The sequence below is a fragment of the Pinus tabuliformis genome, chromosome 3_1 (assembly GCF_031772625.1).
Source record: "Pinus tabuliformis cultivar Carrire ecotype Pingquan chromosome 3_1, CPIR1, whole genome shotgun sequence".
In the NCBI taxonomy this organism is placed as follows: domain Eukaryota; kingdom Viridiplantae; phylum Streptophyta; class Pinopsida; order Pinales; family Pinaceae; genus Pinus; species Pinus tabuliformis.
Window position 1 is genome coordinate 894,673,472 of NC_142301.1, and position 8,937 is coordinate 894,682,408.

Genomic DNA, 8,937 nt, shown 5'->3' on the forward strand with positions numbered 1-8,937 from the left:
GATGTCAAGAATTCCGTTGCCTCAGGAGAATCAAAGACACCTCTGAAGTGACCTTGGGAAAATCAAGTTTTCTCCTAGCTGGGTTGGCCAAATGATTTTCTTGATGGGTAAAATGATAACTAGACATAAAGAGCTTTCCAATGAGCTATCATGAGCTAAATTTGGGGTTGAGGAAGGCATTCAAAAGTTGACTGCAACAAAACTCTTCTTTCAGGCAGCCTCATTTGGCACTTTTTGACCAGTCTTGGGAGATTTGATTGTTGATAGGTCAAATCAACTCCAAATTGAAAAATTCCACTTGGGTTGGAAATTAGACTCAAAGACCTTTCCAACGAGCTATCCTGCGCCTGATTCCGACATCGGGAAGGCCCTCAAACAAGGCTGTGAATGTGCGCTACCCGTTGAGAGGTGCGCTACCCGTTGAGAGGCTGCCCGCAGTGTTAATTTTGAACTGGCGCTACCCGTTGGGAGGTGCGCTACCCGTTGAGCTGTAAAAGCCAGAATCACCTCAAACTCACTCAAATCTTCTTCAAATTTGCAAATTGGGTTGAGGTAGGCTCTATACATGTTGTTTGATGGGTTGATGATGGTTATGGGTCTACATGCTTGCGATTATGCCTCCAAGAATACAAGGGAAAAAGATATTTGTAACTGTTTGTTAATGTGGGCAGAATGTTAGGGTTTTATGTTTGTTTCAAGGTTTTTTTGGTCCCATTTGATTCCCTCCCTTGTTCCCCCTTTTCTTCACAAAGTCATGCTTATGTCTCTGCCCTTATTATTTGCAAAGAAATGTAAATTTCCCCCCATGGCCTAATATGTAAACCCTATCCCTCCCCCAAGTCCAAAGAAGGTTGTCTGAGGCCCTCAAGAGAAAGAAGAAGACCAACCCACTCCGTATCTTGGCCGAGGCTTCTCTCACTCACCATGATACTCATTAGCCTCTTCCTAGCAGCTAGCACAAGAAATTTTGAGAGTTTTGAGGCATTTTTGACATTTTTGGGAAATTGACAGGTTTTGGCCTTTTAACGGGTAGCGCCCTGTGCGCTACCCTACATGGGGGCAACTCAGAACGAGGAAAACTCAGCATTTTTGGAATTTTCATGCAAAGTTACACCTACCTATGGATGGACTTCAGTTTTTATGGAGATTTGGGCCTCCAAAAGGTCAAAACACATGCAAATTTTGACTTTCTGCCCCTATTTTGAGTTGCAGAAAGCTGTCTTGGGAGAATTGAGTTTTGAGGGGTCAAATGAACTCCAAATTCAAAAATTCCGGTGGGGTTGGAAAGAAGACTCGTAGGCCTTTCCAATGAGCTATCTTTCACCTGGTTTGGACACCGGGAAGGCCTTCAAACAGGCCTCTCAATGTGCGCTACCCGTCAAGGAAAATTGTCTGTTTTGACCAGTTCGGCCAGAAAAGTACAGTTTTGACTTGGGTTACCTTTTTGGGCATGTAAATCATGGATTTTTATGTAACTTTCATGGCTCTAAGATAATTTTACTCTCCTTGATCACTTCTAGAAGATTCTTGAATGTAAATGGTAAAAATTTAATGCATGGATAGGTTTCCTAAGTTTTAGAGGCAATGTGTTTTGACTGCCTAGGTTTTAGGGCTCAATTTAGAATTGGTTGAAACAGCTCCTAGAAGGATGAGCTCGACCCCTAGAGGCAAGGGAAGAGGTTGGCTTGCCTATATTATGTATTTTTTCAATCATTTTCAGGGTTGGAGAGGTTGGACTCTTGAGGGAGAAGCTCCTATTGTATATTTTACTTGTATCCCTGCAATTTGAGGAAAGGGAAGACCAGGGTTTTGCAGACACCATTGGGATTCTTGTGGACTCTTGTGTTGATGGTGTGTTCTCTTATTGTAATTGTAAGTGTGTTTATGTGTTCCATCTCTTTCTTTACTGCAGCTTATTAAACAAATGAAGTGATAAAGTTTGAATTCATGCTTGCCATGCTCAGCTTTCAAGTTTGTTTAATGTTTATGTTTTCCACTGTCTAGAGAGGATTCAAAGTCATTGTTTGCCCTCTTTAGCTTCTCTTTTTTCTTCCTTGATCATCCATCTCAGCTAAAGGCATCAACACAAACTCCTACCTTGCCCCAAAGACCCACCTGCAAAAACTGAGCTCAATCCCCGCACCTTGAATTGCACTCCCTCCAATTGCCACCAAAAACCCCAGAAACTTTTAATCAACCTTTATAATCAGTTTACTAGCCTAATATCAGTGTTACCTTTGATTGGTCATCTCATTCCATTGAAGATTTCACCGAGATAGACCAGAGAGAGAGCCTTCTCATACCCCGTAGGGCTAGCTATGAGGTGAAATGGTTTGATGTTGCCTTGAAGGTTTACCTTCCTCAGCCTAGGGTGAAATCTCAATCGCTAACAGGTCCAACTCACTTCATTCTCTTTTTTTAGCATATTAGTAATTTCTTTTAAAATTTCTGCATAGTTGGATACAAATCTTCTTAGGAAGTTTATCTTTCCCAGAAACTTTTGAATATCCTTTTTACTCTTGGGCAATGGTATTTTCTTCACAGCTTGTTCTCTGGCTGGATCCGTTGGACACTTAATCCTCTAAGGGTTAGTGTGGAAGCTGAACAACGAAAGGAGTCCAAGAGACCACTTGGAATATGAATCCAAGGGTCATACAATGTACTATAAATGTATATCACTTGTTAATAAAAATGCGCTCTCCTGATTATCTTTCCTACTTGTCTTTGCCATGTGTGTTTTTAACATGGTATCAGAGCAGGCGTATTCCTGCCCTGCATAATTACTTTAAGACATTTGTTTTATGGCCTTTATTTGCAGGGCATTTCTACCACCACTTATGCATTTCATGAATATTTTCTCAGCTAAATTCTAGCTGCAACCTCTGTCATTTCTCCAGCCCTATTTTTAGCATTCCTGCCCTTGTAACTCCCTTTTCTGCCTATTTTCCTATTCTACTTATGTTTTGCCCATATTGCAGAACTGACATCACTGACATGGTAGTATGGTGCGATAAGTGCATATTTGGTGATATTGCTCCTATTATTTCGAAAACCGCCCTCTCCAATTATTTCGAAAAGCGTTGAAGACTGGATTGTCTTGCTATTCTCCGGGCGTTCAAAACTGGGTTGTTGCGTTCCCATATGCAGTGTTTTGCTATCTCTCACCTGGTAGCAATGTTCCATTGCTCTCTTTGTTTGCAGCACGTTCCCTTCCCCATAACATTGCCATATGAACGTTGCCATACTTTCCATACGCTGTCCCCCATCCACGTTGTACGCAAGATCAAAATTAACTGGTCTTCTCAGTCGGAGCAAAAGTTGGCTTTGCAAGTCTTGCACCGAACGCGTTCAGGTCGGTTCAACAGGCGCTAAGACGAAATCGCACATTGTTTGTGGCAAATGAACACTGCGATTCATTATTAAAACAATATCCAACTTTGACCAAAAAAAAAATGCTGCGCCTCTCGGTACATTGTCCATCGCTTCTACTCATTTATTCCTTTATTTATTCATTCACATCCCATGTTCGTTGTCTACCTTGTAAGGGTTGCCAGAAATATACGAATTACAGAGTTGCTGCCGATTATCATAAAGGTTCTGTTGGTGGTATCATAAATTTAGGCATTGAGGGTGCACTCCAAATGGGAAGAGGATCTAATTTGGTTCAAGGATTGGGTGGCGTTCCTGATGTATCCTGGTCTCAGTTCCCGAGCTCGCATTTGATCTGTGAGCATATCTACCTTTCTTCTGGTATTGATAAAAATCACACTCTGTGTGATTGCCAAAGTTTCGTATAAGTCACACAGTGTATCAAGCTTCCAGTCCTCACGTTCTACATTGAAATAGAACTGTTTGATACCCTCCAGGGTAAGCTCATCTCTTTTGACAAGAATCTTGACTGGATTATTCATGAACTTCCTAGTAATCTCCAAAGCTTCAGGAGGCATGGTAGCCGAGAAAACACCAACTTGGAGATTTGAAGGTAGCAATTGAAAGATATCATATATCTGGTCCTTAAACCCACGTGATAGCATTTCATTTACTTCATCGAGAACAAACATTTTGATTGAATCAGGACGCAAGGCACGACGCCGCAGCATGTCATAGACCCTACCTGGCGTCCCCACAACAACATGAACACCAGCGGATTGGGAGCAAACTGTCCCATCCTATGAACCTGTGATAACCTGGTTTTGTGATGAGCGTGCAACAATACAATGCAAGTAATTTGAATGCATTGAATGGTTAAGGTTGAGTATTGCTGGCAGAACCAAAGACGAAAGAATTGTCGGGAATCCTGTGCGCAATAGGGCTGATCTCAGGGTTTCGATAAGAATTCTGAAGCTCTAGAAGACGAGGTTTGATTTGGCAGACGTGAAAGCCTATATATGTGATTTCAAAGCGTGGAGAATCGTCATATCGCTGTACTCGCTTCTTAGCCTGGCAACCCATATCATACTTATGCGTGCATCTGTAATAGCTTCGAGGATGTTGAGAGCCTAGAATATCTTTTTGCCCATATTTTCGCCATGTATGGCCATCGTCTGGCGGTACATCATGCCCTGCTTCAGTACTAATTGCATCTACCTTCATGGTCCATTTGGGCAGGGATTTCTTTTGCTTTGAGGTTTCAATTCGATCTCTAATACTGGATGATGATTCCCTTTCGGAGCTTTCTGCAGTTTCACTGGACTTGATCATGGGTAAAGCAGCAGCAAGATGACCATGAACAACAACAGATTCCTTGCTTGAGGAGGATTGTTTTAAGCTACCTCCAATGCTTATTGGCTCAGGTAAGTGCAGAATCTCTTCCTCTCCAATAGACTGCTGTGACTTCTCTACAAGCATTGGGCTGGAACTGGAACTGGAGCTCCCCAGCGATTGCATGAATTTTCTGAATGTGGTCACTATTTCAGAAGAGGATGTGTTGGTTATGTGAAACCCATGAGGCCGTGGTGTATATATGAGTATTGTTTCATTGCTCACTGCTGAACTGAAGATCAATAGTTTCATTTCGTGGAGAAAAGATGATTATTTCCTGTAAGGGCTAACAGAGATGTCCTCCTAAATGTGCTAAGTTTTTGCGTGTTTTTTTTAGGGCTGCCATTCACTGCAGTCTTGCTTATTTTATATGAAGAAATTGATGATATTGTAAGCACTTGTTTTGGAAAAACTTGTAACAAAGTTTCACCCCAGGGTTTTGAGGGTAAGCACTTCATCATCTGCCATTTCAAAAGTAGCAAATGTAAGGCGCTTCTTATGTGCTTTCAACTTTGCAGTTTATGAGATTATGTACAGCTCTTTCTCTAGCAATCTGTTATCCCACAATTGCAGTTGTTCCACATGCTATCATCAATGGTTACAAGAATGTATTAGTAGTCGCTATTGAACTTGACTATTCTTTTCCACTGGTCAAGAAAGTGAAGGAGTATTTGAAGGATCCAAGCAAGTTTGCAGTTGCTGTTGCCCTAGTTGTGGCATTGTATTTAAAACTCATTATAGTTTTTTTCTACATATATATGCATTGATTCCATGTTACTTCGACTGCTGCATAAGAGTTTGGTGGGTTGTATAAAGGCAATGATTGTTTTGACAAATAAAAGTAGTCTTTTGTGGACAAAAGTTTAGTCGGTTGTATTGTCAAAACATAGTGCTGGTCATGAGTAAACTCTTATTTTTATGTAATGGATTGTAATTGGTGCTTGCTGGTTGCACACTTATCATTTGTTGCACATTTATAAAGGATATTGTTGTGAACTGTGAGTGGGTATTACTTTTCTGCATTGAGTAGTAGTTGTGATCAGTTTTTTTAAGGTGTAATTCTGACATTGAAGAAAAAAAATGGCTAGAATCAATGAAGTATTAGAGTTCCTCAAAACTCTGATATTGTCTACTACTCATGATACATTAAAAGTCAGCAAAGTTTCTCTCACAGACATTCAGGTCTGTCTACAAAATGCACAAGAGAAAATTGATTTTTTGCAGCTCGAATCTTAGCTACAGCAAGAAGAATTAAAACAGAGGACTCATTCTGAACCTGTTTTTGTTCAGAAGATTGAAATAGACTCCCATAAAGCAGCAAGGTTACATGAAGATGCAAAAATTCAGTTTGCACTTCCCAAGCCCATCATCAGACCTTGGGAACAGCTTGTCCACAACAAGCACAGAACTGGTCTTGGATATGACAAGGACGTGCCCTTTCATATTCCAGACTACTCCAAACCAGTCCAATTTCAAAGTGCTGGATTCATTCATGACAGTTCACCTGCTCCTCATGACAGTTCACCTCCAATTGTTCCAGATTCTGCCCCTCTTCCACAGCAACAGATTGTGAAATGCCAACACTGTGACCGAGTTGGCCATTTGAAAGATCACTGTTTTGATCTTCATCCATGTAAGCACTGTCATAAAACCACCCATTCTTCACACAGATGCTTCAGAAACAAATGTCCTGCAATAACAAAGATTCATCTTGGATGGATCGCTTCTTGGCAATGGGCATCAACAACCAAGAAGATATTCCAGTCACATGTCAGAACTTGTTCTAGAGTATTGAACAGTCTTGCAGTTGATTTTTCTCTATCATCTCACCTTGTATTTGACAGGGGGGGAAATGATGGTCATATACAAGCTTCAAAGCCACATCAAGCGAGCCACAACCTGCATACCAGATTCAGAGTCGTAGCCAGAGACAAAGATGCTCGTGACCATGCCTCAGTTGGTAATCTGGGACAGTTCCTCTAGCAGAAGACTTCAGCTTCTTGCCAGTTTCGAAAGAATTCCAGGAACAAAATTGGGGACACTTACTCTAGCAGAAGACTTCAGCTTCTTGCCAGTTTCGGAAGAGTTCTAGGAATTGCATTAAGCATTCCAGAGTTGTTGGTCATCCTTAAACCATTACAGGTTGAGACTTCCCTTTTTAGGTTGAAGTTCTCCCTTTTATGCAGGGTGAGACCTCCCTTTCATGGTTGAAGGTTTCCCTCTTCAAAACATCAGGAGCACTTCCTCTAGCAGAAGACTTCAGCTTCTTGCCAATTTTGGAAGAGTTCTAGGAATTGCACTAGGCATTCCAGTGTTGGTGGTCATCCTTAAACCACCACCCTTTATACCAACATTTCAGAGAGCACATTCAGCATAGTGCTGCCATGAATTTTTGCACATTTTGTATTACAGCTCTCTTCTTGGACTCATACATAAACCTTCGGATTAAGGGGGGGAATGTTGGACACCTAATCCTCTAAGGGTTAGTGTGAAAGCTGAACAACGAAAGGAGTCCAAGATACCACTTGGAATATGAATCCAAGGGTCATACAATGTACTATAAATTTATATCACTTGTTAATAAAAAATGAGCTCTCCTGATTATCTTTCCTACTTGCCTTTGCCATGTGTGTGTTTAACAGGATCTATCTTCACTCCTCTGGAAACAATGTGTCCCAATAGTTTTCCTTCTTCCAGAGAAAAAATGGATTTCTTGGGATTTAAGGAAAGTCCAAATCTTCGACATTTATCAAAAGTCCTCTTCAAATGATCCAAATGTTCTTCATCAAACTTTGAGAAAACAGTAATATTATCCAAATATATTACTACAAACTTATCTCCAACAAAAGCAATGTTAATAGCCCTTTGAAATGTAGCACTTGCATTCATCAATCCGAAAGGAATTCTGGCATACATAAATGTTCCCCAGGGGGTTGTGAACGTTGTTTTCTTCTGATCCTCCATATCCACAGCCAGCTGGTTATAACCAGAAAATCCATCTAGCATTGACATTTTAAAAGATCTTGTTACCTTTTGCAGCACATGATCCATCTTAGGCAATGAATAGTTATCTTTCAAAGAAGCCCTGTTGAAATTTCTGAAGTCCACACACAACCTTATTTCTCCATTTTTCCTTCTCACAGATACTAGATTAGCCACCCAATCAGAATACTTGAGTGGGACTATGATTTTGGCATCAAGAAACTTCTTGACCTCCTTTTCAATTGATGGTAGAAGCAGAGGATTTATCTCTCTAAGCTTCTGTTTGTAGGGTTTAACCCCTCCTTCAAAGGAATCTTATGCTGAATACTATTTACATCATAGGTTTTGAGATCTTCATAGGACCATGCAAAGACATTAACATAATTCTTGAAAAGTTTAATATATCTTTCTTGAAAATTAGGTGAAACTCCAGCGTATAATTTGCCTAACCTGGGATTCTCCTGAGTTCCAATGTTATGATCCTGAATATGTTCATCCTGTGAGATTTTCCTTGAGTCCATAGCTACATCATTGGAATTAAAAAGCCTTTCAAGAGGAACAAGTCCCTTTGGCAGAATATTATCTTTCAATTGAAAGATCTTCTGATTTGCTATTGAATCTTTTAAACCACTGGCTCCTGCAATTTTTGTTGTCTCTTCTTCGTCCTGATCAATTTCTGTGCCCTGGAACTCTTCAACCATAGTCAAAAACTCCTTAATCTGCTGGTCATCTTAAAAAACTTGCCAGTTCTTAACGTTATCAGGAACAAAAGGTCTGTGTCTCATTTCTACCTCATATCTTAGTCTTGGATTAATAGGAGGCTTGAAAGTGCTAGCAGCCACAACCAATAAAGCTGCCAATCTATTCTCATCTCTTGGAATGAATTGAATGTTAAAAGCTTCAAAGAAGTTTTCAATCAAATCCCATACCTCATTTTTGTATGCCCGGAGCCTAGGATGCTTTGTTTGGCAGTGATCTTTTATCTGCTTAATAATTAGCTCCGAATCTCCAAAAGCAGAAATTGACTTGACTCCCCTCTGTTTGGCTGTTTGTAGAGCAATAATCAAGGACTCATATTCTGCCACATTGTTAGTTTCCTCGAACTCTAATTTGAAAGAAAAAGGGAACATATTACCACCAGGTGCAACTAGAGGAAAACCAACACTTGTTCCTTCCTTGGAATAAGCTCCATCA

The 8,937-nt window shown here is 40.5% G+C and overlaps 1 pseudogene; it reads right to left on the minus strand.

The window, feature by feature from the left end:
• Positions 1-3,617: 3,617 nt before the first annotated feature.
• On the minus strand, positions 3,618-4,100 carry LOC149190509 (eukaryotic initiation factor 4A-6 pseudogene; annotated as a pseudogene).
• Positions 4,101-8,937: the final 4,837 nt, after the last annotated feature.